This window comes from Anolis carolinensis, chromosome 6 (genome assembly GCF_035594765.1).
Source record: "Anolis carolinensis isolate JA03-04 chromosome 6, rAnoCar3.1.pri, whole genome shotgun sequence".
NCBI lineage: Eukaryota > Metazoa > Chordata > Lepidosauria > Squamata > Dactyloidae > Anolis > Anolis carolinensis.
This window is the reverse complement of record NC_085846.1, coordinates 44,926,335-44,947,574: the sequence shown is the minus strand read 5'-3', so window position 1 is coordinate 44,947,574 and position 21,240 is coordinate 44,926,335. Positions and strand designations below refer to the sequence as shown.

The window sequence follows — 21,240 nt, the reverse complement described above, 5'->3', positions numbered from 1 at the left end:
CCAATGAATAAAATCCTGCTGTAATTTTTGAACAGATTTAAAGGTATGTGCACATGTAAAACCATGTTTCCCCAAAAATAAGTGTCTTATATTAATTTTGCTCCCAAAGATGCACTAGGTCTTATTTTCAGGTGATTTTTCCATTAAGAAGAATTCACATTTATTGTTGAACAAAAAATGAACATTTATTATATATTGTACAATAGTTGTCATCACAAACCAGCATAACCAGCAAACTGTGAATCCTACCAAGAATTACTACCATTATTTCCATGTACAACAATCTATTGTACATACATTTACCAATCTTGCATGCTCTGGTGTTGTTTGGCAGGCATGCTTCCAAACAAAACTTTGCTAGGTCTTACTTTCGGGGGAGGCCTTATATTTAGCAATTCAGCAAAACCTCTACTAGGTCTTATTTTCAGGGGATGTCTTATTTTCAGGGAAACAGGGTACATTTGGGTATGCAGGCATAGATAGATAGGCAGGCAAATTTCAGCTGCCACATACACTCCCCCCTCCCCCAAAGCTATCTGATAAACTATTGTCATCAAGGGAAGAAAGTACAATCACAAGAAAAACAACAGCAACAGAACTGGAACGAAAGGAAAAAGTGGAGTCCAATAAATAGACTGTATATGGAGATGTGACTTAACCAGGGAAGTAGCTATAAACTTATCTTCAGACTGTGGAAAACCTACAGATTCCACAAAAAAATAGGGAAAAACTGTTTTAAATCTTCAAGATCTGTACAAACAAATAAGCAAAGCCTATGCAAACTGTATGAAGCCCATTTTGGTAAGAGAAGCATGCTAAACTCAAATAGACAATTTGCTACTTAAGTGATGCCCTGTATACATGAAAATATTGGGAATGGACTGGGAGAAACAAACTAAGAATGTTGACAGAATTAAAAATAAAAATTAACTTTATGTAAGAGGGTGGATTGGTAAAATACGAACACTGAGAATGAAGGGGGAAATACAATAAGCGATTATAAAAAAATGTTGAAATAAGTCAGATCAGTATAGATTAAAAGAAAACTATTTGGGGGATATTGAGATGATGCATAAAAGATGAGAATTACATTTCAGTCACAAATATCAAATTGTTTGTACTAATATTACTTGTGGGTATATATTCATTTAAAAATATTTGATTACATTAAGAAGAAGTTGATGCAACTAGTAAAATAGAAGTATATTATAATATTTTGATAGTTGCCTTGGCTTGCGGAGGAAAGAAGTCAAGTTGTTTTTTTTAACGTCTTTTTAATCTATTTTAAAAGAAGGTGGGAGAAGTTATAAGAAGGAACTATTGAGGAATTATTTTTGCATTTGGTTCCTTTATTTGTTTATTTTATTTTAATCTCCGAATTTTATTTTATTTTTATTTTGAATTGGTTAGATTTCAGTAGCCTTTTGAAAAAATAACAATTAAGAAGAAAAAATAAATAAATAAGAGAGATGTGGACAGAAATAACTCCTTATATGCAACACTACACAATGATTACAGTGAAAACCATTGTGAATACAGTGATCCGAAGAGGAGGTTAACATAACTAGATGTGCAGTTTGCATGGGAGAGCTAAAGATTTAAAATTCAGCAGAAACTTCCTAGGGAAGAATTATTAAGGTAGATAGAGGAAGATAAGAGCTAGCACGATGAAGTGGTTTGAACTCTAACATCTAGGGTTCAAATTCATGATCAGCTATGAAAACCCACTAGGGTGACCTTGGGCAAATCTCTTTCTAACTCTGCCTAGAGGAAGCCTTAGAGGAAGACAAACCCTGTAGAACAAAACCTGCCATTAAATCCCATGATAGCTTCACCAAAGGATCGCCAAATTCAGACATTACTGGAAGGCACACAGTAACAACATCAAGGGAGAAAAAAATATGAATACACTGTAATTTTAAAAGTAAGTTCTCTTGTTTTGAAAACTCTACTTCTTCTCTAAGATTGCTGCAATATAAAGTCAGTCGAGAAGGTGTTTTCTCTACAGCTCCTTTGCGCTTTTGTGGCAACACAATACACTTCTATTAGGAGGAGAATGAAAAAGCATGCCTACTTCACATTTCTTCAGGCAAACAATTGCCCTTTTCTAACCCTAGTTGCAGCTAACATGTCAGGCAATTGATCATTATCATCCATCTTCACTCACTCCCTTGACTGAATGGCAGCTGTCAAAAGGGTCAGGCCCATTACTGGGTGGTAACGCAATCAGGGTATCTAACAACGTGTTAAAAAGAATGAAAGTACGAATAGTCCTACATCAAAATAGTCATTTTCTTTTAACATGCAAGCTTAATAGGACTTGGCAGGAGAATATAGCAAGGCACTGGAATGCAGCATAAATGTTCTATAAGTGGGATATAGTGAGGGTTTTCAAACTTCACAATCATAATACATTAGGAAATTAACAGGAACTCAAGCAACCTGCAAAAAAAAGTAACTAAGATTCCATACTGGATTTATAACAGTGTTTCTACAATGCCATAAAACTGTGTTAAATTGAGTTAAGTTTGTCTTTGTCTTACTTTGCTTTTAATTATGGTATTTCAATATTACTATCAAGTCAATAGTGTGGTATAGTATAAACTATGCCTATTTTTCATAGTAACTCTCAAGCAACCAGAAACTACATTTGTCTGGCATCTACCAGTTCCTATGGGTGCATAGTTTACTGTACTATGATTCCACTTTAAATTGCCACGACTCCATTCTAAGAAATCTAGAGCTTTACAGTTCAGAGGAGATATTTAGAATTCTCAGCCAGAACGCTCTAGTACTTCACCAGACTACAAAACCCAGAACTCCACAGGATGCAACGATGAGATTCCACCAAACATTATGAAGAACTTCCTGATGGTAACAGCAGTGTGCTGAGATCCCCTTCTCTGGAGGTTTTTAAGCAAAGGCTGGATGGCCATCTGTCAGGGATGCTTCGATTGCATGCTCCTGCATGGCAGGGGGTTGGACTGGGTGGCTCTTGTGGTCTCTTCAAACTCTAGGATTCCATGATAGTTAAAGTAAAATCATTGGGCTATAATTGTACAGAGTCTAAACAATTGCAAAGCAAATTACTCCCAATAATGCTGCAATCTATATATATAAAAGGGTAATGAAATTTCGGCCTAGGACAAAACTACAAAACTACACATCCCAGAAACACTAAACTTGGCAGCACAACCCCTCATCCATGCCTCTACGTTCATACAACAAAAAGGAAAGAAAAATAAAGTCCTAATTAGAGGGAGAGGAATAATTGCTTTTATCCAATTGCTGCCAGTTAGAAGGCTAAGCTCCACCCATTTGGTCTCCTAGCAACCCACTCAGCCCAGGGGACAGGCAGAGTTAGGCCTCACTTAGGTCTCTTCCACACTGCCTATAAAATACAGATTATCTGATTTTAACTGGATTATACGGCAGTGTAGACTCAAGGCCCTTCCACACAGCTATATAACCCATTTATAATGGACTTAATGTAAGGTAAAACCTTTTACCCTTTACCTTAACTACCACCAATTCCTCAATACTTTATTTCCCATACCACCATACTTCGCCACAGCAATGCGTGGCCGGGCACAACTAGTTTACTTATATGTTTATTTATGTATTACATTTTACAGGACATGATAAAGCATACCTTTAGTCAAAACTAAAATGCTATTAAATTTGCGAGATGTTGAAACAGGTCAACTTACCAAAAGCTAGGATCGATGCTTATAATTCCTACATCTATAAAGTCAATATATAAATGACACAGTTCAAGTGTAAACAAAGGTCTATTGGTATCTTTCCTGAAATTCCCTTGGCTAAAAGAGAGAACATGAGGCCAAAGTTAATTCATCTTGAAAGAGCTCAGATATTTAATGCCTGGACAAGACGAGTCCACTTTTGACCCAAGGAAGAATATATTTCCTCTGAACTGAATGCTGAATGACAGCTTTGACATCTCTCATAGGCATAAAAAAAGGCAGGGTAGAGATGAAGGAGTTATTTCTAACTCACCTCAGATTAATTTGGAAATCGTCTTCTTCAAAAATAGATGTGAAAAATCTTATATCTGGTCTATTAGCCAATCTGAGGACTCAAGAAAAATGTCTCACAGCCTAGGCTTGTGTATTTGTATAGAAACACTATTCGTTTATGTTTGTTTCATTTGTAAGCCCCCCGTTTTCGTTTTTGCGTGTCTCCCGAAAACAGGTGCCTTTCCAAATGGGCATTTTTGTTTCGCGACTGGAAATACAAAATTTTTCAACCCATTGGCCATTATGTGTGGGCTTCCCCAGGCTCCCTTTTCACTCAGTTTTAGGGCTAGAGGGGTGAAAATTGCAATACATGGAGGGCAAATCTACCACTTTTAGTCCACCAAGTTTTAGAATGTTTGGGTCATCCCCGATTTTTAGGGATTTTTTCTTTCTATAAATAAAATCTCCTTTAAAATATTCCCTCTTTCCCCCCACTGCCCCCACCCTCTAACTTCTCCAGGAGCAGCAGCAGGAGGGAGGCAGAGCAGGGCACCATTCCTTCCTGCCAAATGTCAAAGATGTTCCACACACCACACACACAGCCCAGTGCCTAGCCCCACTATTTCACTTCTTCTTTAACTGGTGGCAATGAGGGGAATTCCCCTCCCCATCATTTTTGGCAATGGCATGGTTTATCTTGGAGCTGCCGCTTTGGGTCATTGCTTGCTGCTGCTGCCTGGCTGGCTGGGTGCCTTCCTCTCCTTCCCCCTTTCCACCTCTCATGCATGGAAGGCGCCTCCAGACCCCCTCCTCTTCCTCCTTTGCGCCTCTTGAGCAAGCAATGTCGGGTTATCTAGCAATCATGCATGCATTTTCAATGTGGGATAGTTTATGTAGTTAGTTTTGTTTGTTGCTTAGTAACCTGAAGCCAAAGCTGCATTCCAGAGTTGATGGCACCATTTTAGGGAAATGGGAAATGTGGGAAATGGGAGTATACTTCCTGGAGACTTACAGGAAATGAGATATGCCTTTAGAATTTGGGGCATAAAAGGAGAGACTCTATTTTGTTCTCCCTCTTTGGCTATCTTTGGCTCTTCATGCTCTTCCTGTTTTCTTGATCCTGCCATGCCATGCTGATATTACTTCTTTTGATTAAGAGATATGTAGTATCCTGAACTATATTCTTTTGGAACTAAGATGTTTTTACCTGTATGACCATCATCATACAAGATTGTGAGTAAACATACTTTTACTATTTTAATATTGATGTCTCTGATGCTTATTCTATGTGCATGACTCTTTAAAGGGAAAGGGAGGCTGGCTATTTTGCTTTTTCTCACCTCTGCTCACATAGACCCCTAGTCTTCTGCATTTTTGCTACTCTGCACCAATATCTAACCATATTGGTATCATAATCCTAACAGGTTATGAATGTATTCCTAATAAGCAACGACCTAAGGCAGCAATTCCAAGAGCTGAGGATGAGAGAATACAAGGCCTTGGTCGCCATACACTCTCCAAGGAATTTTAAAGAGGCTTCCGACTTTTGGATAAGGAAGAGCAATGGCCTCCTGGAAGAGGAGAATAAATGAGGGTTAATTTTTTGTTTGCTGGGGAATTAAGAAAAAAGATTAACCTGTGCTCATGAAAAGCAGGCAGGGAAATGGTACCTGCTCCCACTTTCTTTTGTTCCAAGTTAATTTTAGTTCTGGGCGAGGGGGGGGGGGTTACAGTTTCATGCTCCTGCCCAAAATGAAAGGAATGAAAGAATGAATGAAACAGGAGAAATTGGTAACGAGCACACCTCTAACAGCTACCCACACAGTCTCAGCCTTACCAAAATACAGAAAGAGTAGAAAAGAGGAACAAGAAGAGAAATATGTTTCAAGTTGCAAGCCCCTGGGGAAACTACCAACTGAATGAAATGCACCTTATATTTCAAATCGGAAGGTTTGCAAGACTTGTTATGTTTTGTAGAATAGAAATCACACAGAATGGAGAATGAAAATGCGCACACTTAAATACATACATTTAAAAAGGAACACACACTGTAGTAAATGTAAATGTGCACAATATTGCATCCATTGTGAAAAATGTGAATGAGAATACAAATTTCCACTATTTTTAAAAGTCTGATAAATCTAATACAGATGTAGCAAGGCAGCCAGTGGGAAACTGCAAGACTTTTTTTTCGTGTCAGGAGTAACTGGAGTTGCTTCTGGAGTGAGAGAATTGGCCGTCTGCAAGGACGCTGCCCAGGGGATGCCCGGATGTTTTGATGTTTTACCATCCTTGTGGGAGGCTTCTCTCATGTCCCCGCATGGAGCTGGAGCTGATAGAGGGAGCTCATCTGCACTCTCCCCGGGTGGGATTCGAACCTGGCAGCCTTCAAGTCAGCAACCCAACCTTCAAGTCACAAGGCTTTTATCCCCTAGGCCACCGGAGGCTGCCAGACTCAAAGAGGATAAGACTGACAATTCAGAACATTCCTAATTGAAAACACAGTAATAAGGTCCACAAAAAAGATTTATCTCCCTCCTCCCCTTACTTTTCACCTTTACCTCTTTACTGTTCTGGGAATACAGAGAGTTAGGGTACCATAATCTAATCACTGTACTAATGTTATAAAATTATCTTTATTTAAAGTGTTTGCATTTGCTTCCTCTGTGCAAATCTCCTTTCTTTTCCTTCTCCATACTTCAATCCTCTTTTCAAATATATTTTTCCCTGCTGGAATATTTTTATGATGAAAAGTGAAATATGTGTTTTTAATATAAATAAATAAGAACCATAGGGGAATATAGGAGATTTGGCCTTTATTTTAATATGTTATGTTGTCCAAGAAGGTTATTCCCTGAAGTGTTTATCCTGGATGACTGCACTGAATATCTATCTATCCAGATTGTTCACTGAACCAACTGATAGAACCCAGCTCTTCATTCCTTGGTTCAAAATTCACAACTGCCGGTGAGACACATGAGTGTATGATGAATGGAGAGAGAAGAAAGAGAATGAACCTGGCATTTTCTGTTTTGACACTGGCTCTGAAACAGACCTGTTAAAAGTGTCCCTGTTTCAGAGACAGGCACCGTGATTACTTTTGAAAGCAAGGCCATTATGCAGCAAAGAAGTAGACTTGCGGCTGTGAGCATTCAAGGACAGGTGAGTGAGAATCCAAAAGCATAAGCAAATATGAATTTGAGACAGGATGTGGTTCTTGTAGGTGGGTCTGCAAGCCAGAAATGTCAACTACACCTACTGTTGAATATGGAAAGATATTGATATGCAGAGCTTTTAAGGCTAGAAAGTTTGGCTACCCTTTCATCAGCAGCTGTGGATAAACTCACATTTCTGTCACAGTTTCTGTCAATTTGAGCATGCCTTGTTGAACTCTGTCATATAATTGAAGAGCCTGGCACTGCAACAAAAATTCTGCTGTCATCTGCTGTACCAACCAAACACCCAAAGAAAAAGAAAAGGCTGATTATACACAATTTTTCTTGCCTTTTCCATGTTGGATCAAGAGCTATAATATGAGGTTATCCTTAAAGGCTGTCCAAAATGTACATGCTGTATAGAACAGTACAACACATTGCCAACACGCCTTCCCTTTTTACTGAGAATTTCATTAAACTCTAAAATCCCAAGTGGTTTGGAGCATCATTTCTAAAGGAATATCTCTATTCAAAAGAATCACAGCAATCCAGACACTCTGAAAAGACTTGCTCCAGCTGCTTTCAGGTATGACAGTATTTTCTGCAATGATTAAACCTGGTTCAATGTGCACTAGGGCTTCATACAAGCCTTCATAAAGAAGTTCCTTTTTTATTTAGATTTTCACAACACAGCAGTATAGCAATACTGATGTCTGTGAAATCATGAATTCCAGTATGAAATAATCTGCTCGTTACTTATTGACTATATTGGCAGTCATCCTGTTTGTTAGTCTCAACTAGAGTAGACCTATTAAATTAATGGCTGAATAATGAGTCAATGTATGGCTAAATCTGGTAGAAATTTACTTAAGTATTAGTTTTCAATTACCTTAAATTTTCTGAAATAATTTTGGTTCATTTATTTTTCAAAAATGCCTTTTGAAATATGTAAACATACACAGAGAGACCTTTTCTATTAAAAAAAAACAATTAAAAAGGGAATAGACCAGATGTGTGAACATATGCAAATATAATACAGACCGGGGAGTTTTAGGGAGTTTTTTCTTTCTAAATAAAATCTCCTTAAAACATGGCAAGGTTTGTACTTATATCCTTCATTATGACCTGGATTACTTAAGATTTCACTAATTCTGAGAAGTTTAACTTTCCATCTGCAGAAGAGGAGTGTAAAGACAGGGCTTAAGATACCAAATGTAATGCTTTCCCCTCAGTCTGCAGAGTGGTGGTAGGCAAGGCACTTTTCTTTTCGTTTCACTGTTTTTCTGTACCAGAAAGGGATGTACCATTTTGTGCCAACCAAATGGAACGAAATGGAAAAACAAATTAATTGAATGATACAGATACCAGGCCCATGATTACTGACCACAACTTGGATGGGAGACCAAACACCAGGTGCTGTAGGCTATGTTTCAGAGAAAGGAATTGGCAGATCCACCTCTGAGAATTCCTTAAGAAAACTCTGTGTAATTCATAGGAGTGCCCTAAATCAACAAGAAACCTGAAGGCATATGCACATACTTATATTATTATTACTGTTATTTACATTTATAGTAGTCGCAAGGAACACTATTATAAATAGTATAGACAAGGAAAACTGATAGAAATTACTCAAGGCAAACAATTAACCATTGTTGATTATTCTTAAGTCTGCAGCTTTGAACTGACTTCATGAAACAGTTACACATATAGAATAATTACGTATTTGCTAAATCTTCAAAATAATTTACTGATATGAATGCAGATTCAATTGTTAGTATACATATTCAAATGCAATGCATTCTAACCTTTACCTGAAGAATAAAGGTGTGGGACCAAATTGTGTATAGTATTCTAGATAAAGTAGCCCAGAACGTCTACTGTCAGAGTGGTAATGAAGCATAGTTGCTAAGAAATTGATCTATATAAATCAAGATGTTCCCATTTCAAAATTATCTGTCTGAAGAACTTACTTGCTGCTCTTTCCCTGCACCAGTAATGTGAAGATAATGTGACCAAATGTATAGCATTAGGCACATTACAAAGATTTAGAGAAGATAATGTATCTGAAACTAATTGAACATTTAAAAGTAATATATCAATGCTAAGTGACATTGAAATGATTTGGTCTTTAGCAGGCATAGAACTAAGCTGCTCGGCTGAGTTTGAGAAACCAAGCAGCATGTTGGAGAATCTGGTCCTGATAAATTGATAGATTCACAGATAAACATAGATATAGAAGACACATAAAATAGTAGATCACCCTAACCCTACCCCCTCCCAGTTGCTCTTGCTTATGAAAAAAAAAAGAAGTCAGATTTGTTGTAATAAGAGAGAAAGTAATATTGGGTATTGGGTACTCTCAGAAAGGTTTTCAAAGGCCCGTGCATGCCTAAGGGCTACCTTTTAAATAGGGCATGGGAATTAGTACCCCTCTAGGGATTGTTGGACAATTATTCCATCATCTTACACCATTAGCTTTGCAGGCTGAGGTCAATAGGAGTTGCAATCTGACAATATCTGGGAGGTCACATATTTCCTACTGATGATCTACACTTATTCCATAATTCCCCACATATAAGACTCAAGGTATGAGGTTATTTTAGAAAGTGGGAAAATTGGACTCTTGACCTCTGCTACACTCTTTCTGGGACTTCTTTCTTATTCTCATTTTTTTTTATTTCCTAGGTGTAGATAACTGTGTATCATAACACATGTAAGCTAAAATCTCAATGTATTACACACAGAGAGGTATAGATAAAGAAGGCTGGAAAGATTTTGCAAGTAGTAAATGAGATGAATAATGGGTAGGATTTTTGATATCACATTTGCCTCTCTTTCAAAGAAAAGCTGTTTAAGCAGTTCTCAGTTAAAAGACAGCATGATCACATTCAGTTCGACAGAGAAGCAAGTACAGTAGAGTCTTGCTTATCCAACATAAACGGGCCAGCAGAACGTTGGATAAGTGAAAATGTTGGATAATAAGAAGGAATTATGGAAAAGCCTATTAAATGTCAAATTACATTATGATTTTACAAATTAAGCACCAAAACATCATGTTTTACAACAAAACAACTGAAAAAAGCAGTTCAATACATTGTAACATTATGTAGTAATTACTGTATTTACAAATTTAGCACCAAAACATTGTAATGTATTGAAAACATTGACTACAAAAAACATTGACTACTAAAAGGCAGACTGCGTTGGATAATCCAGAATGTTGGATAAGCGGAGGTTGGATAAGCGAGACTCTACTGTAAAAGGAAAATGTTCCTTTGCTTACTTCTAGGATCTTTAGGGACCATATCCTGTGCTGCCCAGCCCTTTACTAGATTAAACTGAAGCTGATTGCAAAAACCTAAAGAGACAATTTAACAGCATTATAGCCACATAACTACTTCCAAAATTTAGCACTTCACAGTTAATTTTCCACAATTAAATCATTTTTAAGTCATTAAAACCCACAGGTTCATGACTTAGATCTATCTCTCTCTTTCCAACAAAAGGTGAGTCCGGAAATTTAAGGAAATTCTTTATGGAGACATACTAAAGATTTTGGGAGTGAAGTGGGAAACAATTGTCATGATCTTCTTTCTTGGTGTTGTGGGACCCATGAAAGTAGGTCATGCCTTGGCCGGTAGCACACTTCACTTCACTTCACTTTATTTCTTAATTAGTCGCTCTCCACCACAGTGCTCTGAGCGACTTACAATTTAAAATATCATTCCACAATATAAAAAGCATTCAACATAAAAACATTCAACAGTGACTATTTGGCAAATTAGATCTGATTTACTTAAATGCACAACCAAACAGCCAAGTCTTCAGCACTTTTACAAAAGATCACAACTCTGACATTGCTCTAACATATGGAGGCAATGAGTTCCACAGAATTGGAGCATAGATCAAAAAGGCTCTACGCCTTGTGGCTTCCAGGTGTACATCCCTAGGGCCTGGTACGTATAGGAGATTTTCCTGGGAGGATCGAGGTGACCACTGATGGAAAAAAGGAATGAGGCGGTCCCTAAGATATAATGGTCCTTGGTCATTTCAAGCTCTAAAAGTCAGGATCAGTATCTTGTAAGAGATCCGATGTTCTATTGGTAGCCAATGCAGTTGTTTCAAAATCGGTGTTATATGGGATCTTATAGATGATCCCGCTAGCAGCCTGGCCGCCGCATTTTGGACCATTCAGATCTTCTGGGTTTTTATCTTCGGAAGGCCGGCGTATAAAGCGTTACAATAATCCAACCTAGTGGTGACTGTTGCATGGATTACTGTTGCCAATGCTTCTGTCGAAAGGTAGGATGTCAATTTCCTTGCCTGGCGAAGATGAAAAAAGGCCTGCTTACTTATGGCAGTGATCTGGGCCTCCATCATCAGCGATGAATCCAACACAACCCCAAGGCTTTTAACAGTAGCAGACGGAACCAGAACTTCCCCATCGAAATCAGGCAGTGACTGGATTAACTCTGGTGGCTGGCTGGGCCAGAATATCTCAGTTTTTGCAGGATTCACTTTTAGTCACTCCTGAAGCAAGGGAGAGCTGACCAGGATGGAGAGTCTCCATGGAAGTGGGGGGTGAGGGGGAGGACCAGGGTCAGGGGTATAAGGAGGTGAGAGGGAAAGCAACTTTCAGATGGAACTTTGCTTGTAACCATACTATATGCTTTGAGAAATAAAAGCCTTCCAGTCTGTAAGGTAATTTCATCTCTAGAGAGCTGCAGAGCAGGACAGCAGTACTGTAGTCAGAAAATACTGCAAATGCCATCATCTCCGCATAGAACACCTCAAGAATGGTAAAAGGTCATCTTCCAAACACCTTTTGGACTCATTTCGACAAATCTCCACTAGGTACACCGTTAAGCACTTTTTAAAGAATGTAACAATAAGGAAGCATTTTAGACCAACCTACAATTTAAAGTAGGCACTCTATGTGGGGTTGCCTTTAAAGACTGTTCGGAAGCTGGCACTAGTCCAACATTCCACAGCCAGGTTACTAACTGGAGCGCCATTCAGGGAGCATACAACTCCTCTGTTGAAGCAGCTCCACTGGCTGCCTGTTAGCTTCCGAGCACCATTCAAAGTGCTGGCTTTGGCCCACAAAACCTTAAACGGCTCTGGTCCAACTTACCTCTCAGAATGTATCTCCCCCTACGGGCTGTCCCGTAGATTAAGATCTTCAAGTGATGCCCTGCTCTCGGTCCCAGTTGGTAGGGACAAGAGACAGGGCTTTTTTGGTGGTGGCTCCATAGCTGTGGAACTCCTTGCCAAGGGAGATTAGGGAAGCCCCCTCACTCATGTCTTTTAGGAGGCAGCTGATGTCCTGGATGTGGGACCAAGCTTTTGGCCCATCCTAGGATATGGGTTGATATGACCTGATGGATTATGTGGATTAATATGAAGTTGAACACGGACTGGCTTTGACTTCTGGCTCAGTTCTACTGCCCCTGTTGTAATGGTCACATGGTTTTTATTGTTTTAATTGGATTTGGATACCGACTTTTAATTGTGCTTTATGTTTGGTTTTACTACATTTGTATTATATGTGGCATCTAATTCTGCCATTGTGTAAGCCTGCTCTGGGTCCCCCTGGGGGAGAAGAGCAGAATATAAATTAAATAAATAAATAAATAAAGTATCAGTATAACTGCTAAGGAGCCCCCGCTGGCGCAGTGTGTTAAAGTGCTGAGCTCTTGAACTTGCAGACTGAAAGGTCCCAGGTACAAATCCCGGGGGCGGAGTGAGCGCCTGCTGTTGCTCCAGCTTCTGCTAACCTAGCAATTCAAAAACATGCCAATGTGAGTAGATCAATAGATACCGCTCCGGCGGGAAGGTAACGACGCTCCATGCAGTCATGCCGGCCACATGACCTTGGAGGTGTCTACGGACAATGCCAGCTCTTCAGCTTAGAAATGGAGATGAGCACCAACCTCCAGAGTCAGACATTACTGGACTTAACATCAGGGGAAAACCTTTACCTTTACCTTTATAACTGCTAAACCTAACTGAATCTTTCCACCCCTCACCACCACCAAAGATTTTTTAGCTTTCTCCCTATTTTTAGGAGGGGCATTCCACTTCCATTCTTCCTCACACATGCTAGTGTGAGGAAGAAATATTTAGACCAAGCCTAACAAAGACAGAAAGAACTGCAGTAGTAATTGCCTTTTATTCTTCCTTCTCAAACTCATTTTAAGCTGGGGTGTTGTGTAGATCCAGGTTGTATGGCCATGTTCTAGCAGCATTTTCTCCTGAAATTTTGCTTGCATCTGTGGCTCACATCTTCAGAGGATCTAAAGATACAAGCCACAGATGCAGGTGAAACATCAGGAGAAAATGCTGCTAGAACATGGCCATACAACTCAGGAACCACACAACACCCCAGTGATTCCAGCCTCTCGTTACCCTCCCTGATAGATCTGGGGGCTCTCCTGTTCATTCTGTTGAATGAAGTCCTTAGTTGCTATTGGTATTCAAATGATGGTGACCCACACCACACTCCTCCTGAATCCATATATAATGATTTAAAACACATTTCTGCTGCAATATCCCAGTTGCTGTCACAAGGTTTCAAAGATTATCACATTAACATGATGTGTTCCTTCATTAATATATTGTAGGTAAGCATGAACATGTGTTATGTGTGTTCATAAATACGAGGGTTGAATGAAAAGTAATGCCTCCACCTTCGTTACTTGGGTTTGGATGGGAATATTTTAATAAATCAAACGCAGAAATAATCCTTAGAATGTACTCTTTAACTATTCACTTTTTCACATAATCACCAGACAATTGGATACATTTCTGCCAACGATGAACAAGTTTTCTGAAGCTGTCACGGAAGAAGTTGTCACTCTGTTTTTGCAACCAGCGTCTCACAGTTCTCTCAACGTCTTCATCAGAAGCATAATTATGTCCCTGCAGATCTTCTTTCATTATCAGGAACAGATAGATTCTCTGATTAATCTCCTTTGGGGTGACACCTTCTGCTGTCAAGAATTCAATGACTGCACATTGCTAAAGTCATATTGACTGACCGTCTGCGCAGGGTTCCATACTTCATATTTTAACAACACAACCATTCAATGCTAAGGCTTCCCGCCAAATGGAACTGTAGAGGAGAGTCTACTGAACAAGCCAGTACCTGCCGCATACCAGTGCTGCCATCTGTTGAGGAGTTACGAAGGTGGAGGCATTACTTTTCATTCAACACTCGTATATGTCTCCACTTCTTACAGCAGTTCCCTGGCCGTGATGCAATGCTTCATTGAAGAGCCACAAACAACAGAGGAAGTCTTTCAGGGTGAGTACAAGAGACTGGGAAGCTCTCCTGGGCATGTAGTCAGCCTCACAGAAATTCTGGCTCCATTTCAAAATACAATTATCTCGAACAGACACATGTGCTTGTCTTCCGATCGTATGCTGCAGGCATTTTTAAAGCTATTAATAAATGTATCACCATTTTTATTACATTCTGCAAACACTTCAACAAAGGATCAGCAGGGATGTTGGTACACCATTATTTGCGTAGAGTTTGACAATACCAGTCTCTGAGCTGTTTTAATCTTTTGACATTTCCAAATAATATGTAGAAAATCAGCATAAGGCTCCCTGTATTGCCAGCAGTGATCATGATGTAGCTTGTGAAATGCTTTAATCTACATGGTGTCAAGTACCCACTGATATTTCAGAATGTTTATCTCCTTACTTTTTTTCCTCTTCATTTAAGCAGGTCATTACTCCATTAAATCCACAGGAATGATGGCCTTTCCATTTGCATTTGTATTCTGAAGTTGGACATAATATTGAAGAAAACAATATTTAAGGAGAAGTAATTAGCTGTAGATTCTTAATTCATAGAAATGATTTCATTCAGATGTTGCAGTCCCTTGACAGATATGCTATAGAATACAAGAACAACTTGCAGTCTTGCTCCTCGTCAGGTTATAAACCTGTATTTTCCCATTTTAATTCAATTTGTTCTATTTATATATTCCTCCTTCACGCCATTTATTCATTCATTCAACTATTTAAAAAGAAACTCTACGATTGCAGAAGAATATCCTGAAAATATCATAGCTGCCACCAGTTGACAAATAATAAAGTATTTTTGTAAACTCACAAGGACATTTTAAAACTTGAACCTGAATGTAGTACAAGTGCTGCTGAGCCAGCTTTGCTGCTCCGTAAATATTACATATTGGTCTTCAGCCTTCCACCATTGTAATGCAGAAATTTTCTTAAAATCAGTGAAAAAATGTACAACTATCTGGAAAACCTGGGAGTTTGGCCTTAAGCTTAGCAACTGGTCTTAGTGGATACAAAAATATTGGCAAACAAGACAAGAGAAAGCCAGTGGGTTTTAAGAACAGAACAGAATCTATTTCCACTCCACTGTTACAAATAAGAGCTATTTTTGTAAATGACTGTGGATTGTAAGAGATATCTTATCAACACAATGACAAGGAAAAATGTGTCTGGGCAGAAGGAATTAAAGAGCTGAGCTGCCACCCCACAGTTTATCAATCTGCTGCCAGAGGAAAATCTGGCATGAGGACACAGGGATCATTCCCTTTCCTTTAGATAAAATAAAATAAAATGTTAAAAGTACCAATATGAAAGTTCAGAGTCACTCTCTGCCAACATCTGAGCAGTCATTGCTGTTTCTCTCTTTTGGCAAACTTACATGCCTGCCAAAACTAAGACTGCTTGCAGAAGCCAATAATAGTGACAAGACTGCCTCCACAATATGATGCGCCTTATTAACATCAGGACAGAAGATTATTAATTGAGATATGTATTCATCCAGAAATAGAAATGAAAATATAACTGCTTTGTAAGGACTTATATACCCTCTTTAAGGCACTTTTTTGTTTTCTGACTGGTCAGGTGGAATGGCTGTACCCCATGTTGCACCTCAGTGGGATTTCGCCTTGCTCACAGCACCTACCTAGAAACCAAACATGAAAGTCAAAGCAGTTTATTAAGAAAGCACATATAAAAAAGGGCAAAATACTTTCAGGTGAATAAAGGGTAAAGAGTTGGGTCGATACAGGGAATGCTGTGGATGTAGCGTACCTGGATTTCAGTAAGGCCTTCGACAAAGTCCCCCACGACCTTCTGGAAAACAAACTAGTCAAATGTGGGCTAGACAAAACTGCGGTTAGGTGGATCTGTAATTGGCTAAGCGAACAAACCCAAAGGGTGCTCACCAATGCGTTGTCTTCATCATGGAAAGAAGTGACAAGTGGAGTGCCACAGGGCTCCGTCCTGGGCCCGGTTCTGTTCAACATCTTTATTAATGACTTAGACGAAGGGTTAGAAGGCATGATCATCACGTTTGCAGATGACACCAAACTGGGGGGGATAGCTAACACTCCAGAAGACAGGAGCAGAATTCAAAACGATCTTGACAGACTAGAGAGATGGGCCGAAACTAACAAAATGAAGTTCAACGGGGACAAATGCAAGATACTTCACTTCGGCAGAAAAAATGGGAATCAAAGATACAGAATGGGGGACGCCTGGCTTGACAGCAGTGTGTGCGAAAAAGACCTTGGAGTCCTTGTGGACAACAAGTTAAACATGAGCCAACAATGTGATGCGGCAGCTAAAAAAGCCAACGGGATTCTGGCCTGCATCAATAGGGGTATAGCGTCTAGATCTAGGGAAGTCATGCTCCCCCTCTATTCTGCCTTGGTCAGACCACACCTGGAATACTGTGTCCAATTTTGGGCACCGCAGTTGAAGGGAGATGTTGACAAGCTGGAAAGCGTCCAGAGGAGGGCGACTAAAATGATTAAGGGTCTGGAGAACAAGTCCTATGAGGAGCGGCTTAAAGAGCTGGGCATGTTTAGCCTGCAGAAGAGAAGGCTGAAAGGAGACATGATAGCTATGTACAAATATGTGAGGGGAAGTCATAGGGAGGAGGGAGCAAGCTTGTTTTCTGCTGCCCTGCAGACTAGGACACGGAACAATGGCTTCAAACTACAGGAAAGGAGATTCCACCTGAACATCAGGAAGAACTTCCTCACTGTGAGAGCTGTTCGACAGTGGAACTCTCTCCCCCGGACCGTGGTGGAGGCTCCTTCCTTGGAGGCTTTTAAGCAGAGGCTGGATGGCCATCTGTCGGGGGTGCTTTGAATGCGATTTCCTGCTTCTTAGCAGGGGGTTGGACTGGATGGCCCATGAGGTCTCTTCCAACTCTACTATTCTATGATTCTATGATTCTATGAGTTAATACAGAAACAGGCATGTAGCCGGGGGGGGGGGGGGGGCTTGAGGGGCTTCAGCCCCCCCCCCAAAAGAAATCTCAGAGTGGTCTGCGAGAAGGCCTTACATTTAGTATTTAAACTGTTATGTTTATTCATATCATGATCTGATCACCATGCTCAATATATCCCACATGAATGGGGGTATTAGGATAACGATACAAAAGGTTTGCTAGGGTAGACCCTCTCCCGCTCAGACTCAGCCCCCCCCCCCCCCCCCGAACCAAAATGCCAGCCTCTCCCGAAACAAAATCCTGGCTACGGGCCTGTACAGACGGCAAAAGTCACAAGCAAAACGTCAGTTCAAACTGTTCACAGGAAACAATCCAAAGGCAGAATAAATCCGAAACAACATGAATCTCTAGGCAAAATCCAGAAAACCAGGAGCATAACATGAACAAGAATCCCAAAATATTCCATGGAACAAGATACCAGAATATAAACTTGAATCATGGCTTGAACAAAGAATGAGACTACGAGACTTCACAAGGAAAGTGACATTGCTAGATCTAAAATCCCCACACAGCTTCCTCTGCTTTAAGGACAACAAAGCAAGAACACATTCTTTTGATCTTGAGGGCCCAGGTTTTGTCTATCTCTCTCACACACAAATTCTGTCTGATCTTCTGCACCTGAATCCTTCCCCCCTCAGAGACAGTCTTGAACATGTATCCAAGACAACTGCTCCCCCAGATGAGCTAATGTTATCAGGACTACAGGATTCCAAAACATCCATAGTTTCATACGGAGACACAACCTGTTGCTCTAACACACCCTCCTTTTCTCCCTTCTCGGCTGCATTTGACTCCATTGTTTTCCCAAGTTCTGAAACTGCATCTGATCTGTCAAACCCTGAAACTGTATCTGACCTCTGAGACCTTGAAACCCCAAGCCCCTCAGCTCCATCAGGTTGAACCACAACAAAGCAAACCTGAGCAAAGTTATATATGCTTTTTTAATAAATCCAGTTCATATTGTTATAACATGTTCCCCATGAAGCTCCCCTTGAAAACAGCTGTGGTGCACTGCAATCAGAGCAATTTCTCGTGTTCACTTTTCTGCCACATTTCAACCTTCTTGTTGAAACTCACTGCCTTCCTGTTTGCTTTCAGACATGATTCAATATGACCATGTCTGTTAAGCATAATTTTGGGTTGCCTGTGTAACACTTTGAGGCCAGAAAGGTGTATTTGTTGGCAATGCATGGGAAGCTCTTTTCAGTGACGGCATCCCAACTGGGAAACTTTTCCCCAAGAAAGCTTAGATTAAGTTCTTCTCTGCGTTTATGGGTTGTAAAGACATATTTACAATGACACGTCTTTGCAACCTCCCATACCTGCAGGGATATGTCCCAAAACTTACCTCGGCAAAAGAAAACAACAGATAATGGTAGAACCTACTGAAATTATCAATGTCTGCTAGAAGTTACCATAGCATAATGCTGGTGAACCTACAAAATCTTAAAGAGTTGGGACTCAGGGAAAACATGTCACAGGGAAAACATGTCACAGACAGAATTATTAAGAAATAAAACATCCTAAAACTTGTAACCATCCAAATCACCACATTTCACAGGAGCACCTGAATAAAAATCAGATTATGACCTTAGTTCTGATGAAGTAAGAAAAAGGAGATGAGTTCAATGTGCTACAATTGTTTATTCCTTTAAACAATGAAGTAAACTGAGGAAATATGTCACTTAACCTGGTCCCAATTCATTAATGACTTTAAAAATTAAAACTAACATTTTGAATTGTGCTTGGAAACGAGTTTGGCAGCCAATCCCACCGGCAATGGATTGAGCTGGCATAACTTTGCCATTTCAGTTGTCCCAGTTAACAGTCTAGTAATCGTGTTTTGGAGTAGCTGTAGTTTCTGGACTATGTTCAAAGGCAGACTGGCAAAAAACACACTGCAGTCATCCAAATGTGAGGTTAGCAGGCTCTTATAACAACCCTAACTGGACAGATACAGCACTGTGACAATTGCTTATGTTAGAAAGTTATATCTGTCCAGCCAGAATAATGGTTGGTATGTCAGCCCATGCCAGATAAAAGCCACTAAGGTATATATGCCTCTAGCAATGGATCCATCTAGAATAATACATTCAAGAACACCCTCCCCAAACTTCATGTCACTATTTAGGGGAGTCAACACTCCCCTAAAATCAATAAATCAATAAATTAAACAGACAATCTACCTATAGATTGTTTTTATGTCGAAGTACTGGTTCAAAATATCAACTGCCTTTTTGCATTAGATCACCAAGAGAAGCAAAGCTGGACACATTCGGAAGAGGTAATGCAGTATAATTCATATGCTTGGATGAGCTCTTTCAGTGATTTTGTGAGATACTAAAACATACAAAGAATAAAACAGAACTTGCTAAACTTGAATCAGGAACCTATGATCTCTAATTGTTCTATCACCCCAAATGCCATCAGCTCTGGACAGCATGATGCATGGTCAGGGATGGTAATGGATGGTTGCAGTCCAAGATCAGGACAGTTCTCCCAGAAACTGAAAGTTAGGAACTGGATTAAACTAAATCAGTTCTGCTATAGAATGCCTACACAAGTGCTCCTGGAACAGGTTTGAGGCTGGGACAGTATTCACTGACTGTGGATTGGAACCAAACTTAAGAATGTATTCCTTGTCTAGTACACGGAGATGTGCTGATATGCATCGCCATGTCATTCAGGATCTGCGCCAGACTGTGGCAGGACACAGGAAATGAGAACAAAGTGACAGAAAGTGTGCATTCTCATGGGAATGGTATGGTTTTCTCTCTCATGGAATTGTTTGTATATTTCCCGCCAGGTGTTTCAGTCTTTTGTAAAGTGCATTAGCACCAGCTGTGTCTAACAAATGCTACAACTACTGTAGCACAGCTGCAATGGGCCACAGCTGTAATTCCCCAGTAATACTGCAAATGACTCCTTGCTGGTTTGTGTTAAAGCAGAGCTGAAGTTTTCCCCCCTAAACATCAATAAACAAAGTAGCAGGTTCTTCTGCTCCTCCATGGGACAGCTACTGACTCCTACCACTATATATGAGAGCCCTATTGACTATGTTAAAGAGTGAATGAAGCCTGATTAATCTCAAGAAAAGTGAAAGGATCAGGGTCTTCCTTTGGAATAGAAGTAAACCACTGAGAGTAAGATGGGAAGTAAAACAACGCTGGCAGAAAACACACCAAACACTGATTCATAGTACAGTAGAGTCTCACTTATCCAACACTCGCTTATCCAACATTCTGGATTATCCAATGCATTTTTGTAGTCAATGTTTTCAATACATCGTGATATTTTGGTGCTAAATTCGTAAATACAGTAATTACTACATAGTATTACTGCATATTGAACTACATTTTCTGTCAAATTTGTTGTATAACATGATGTTTTGGTGCTTAATTTGTAAAATCATAACCTAATTTAATGTTTAATAGGCTTTTCCTTAATGCCTCCTTATTATCCAACATATTCGCTTATACAACATTCTGCCGGCCCGTTTATGTTGGATAAGTGAGACTCTACTGTATAACAATAAAGGCAGCAAAAAACTTTTTTTTCTGCTGCCATGGCATTTGCTAAGAGACGCCAAGAAGAACTGTCTCAAGTATCAACTTTACCTATTGGAAAACATAGACTACTCAATATCCCACTGTGAAGGGTTTGCCCAATGCTTTGCTGATAAAATCACTTGGATGTATTCTGATGTATACAGTATTATTAATACAGGTTGCTGGGTCCTTGCCTGCAAAGTTATGTTGGGTGCTTTTCAATGTGTACAGCCTGAGGATATGGACAGGAATCTTTGAAGAAGCAAGAACCA

The 21,240-nt window shown here is 39.7% G+C and overlaps 1 protein-coding gene across 6 annotated transcripts in view; it reads right to left on the bottom strand.

The window, feature by feature from the left end:
* The window catches only part of epha5 (EPH receptor A5), a 296,129-nt gene that overhangs the window by 151,769 nt on the left and 123,120 nt on the right, over window positions 1-21,240 (bottom strand). The window lies entirely within an intron of this gene.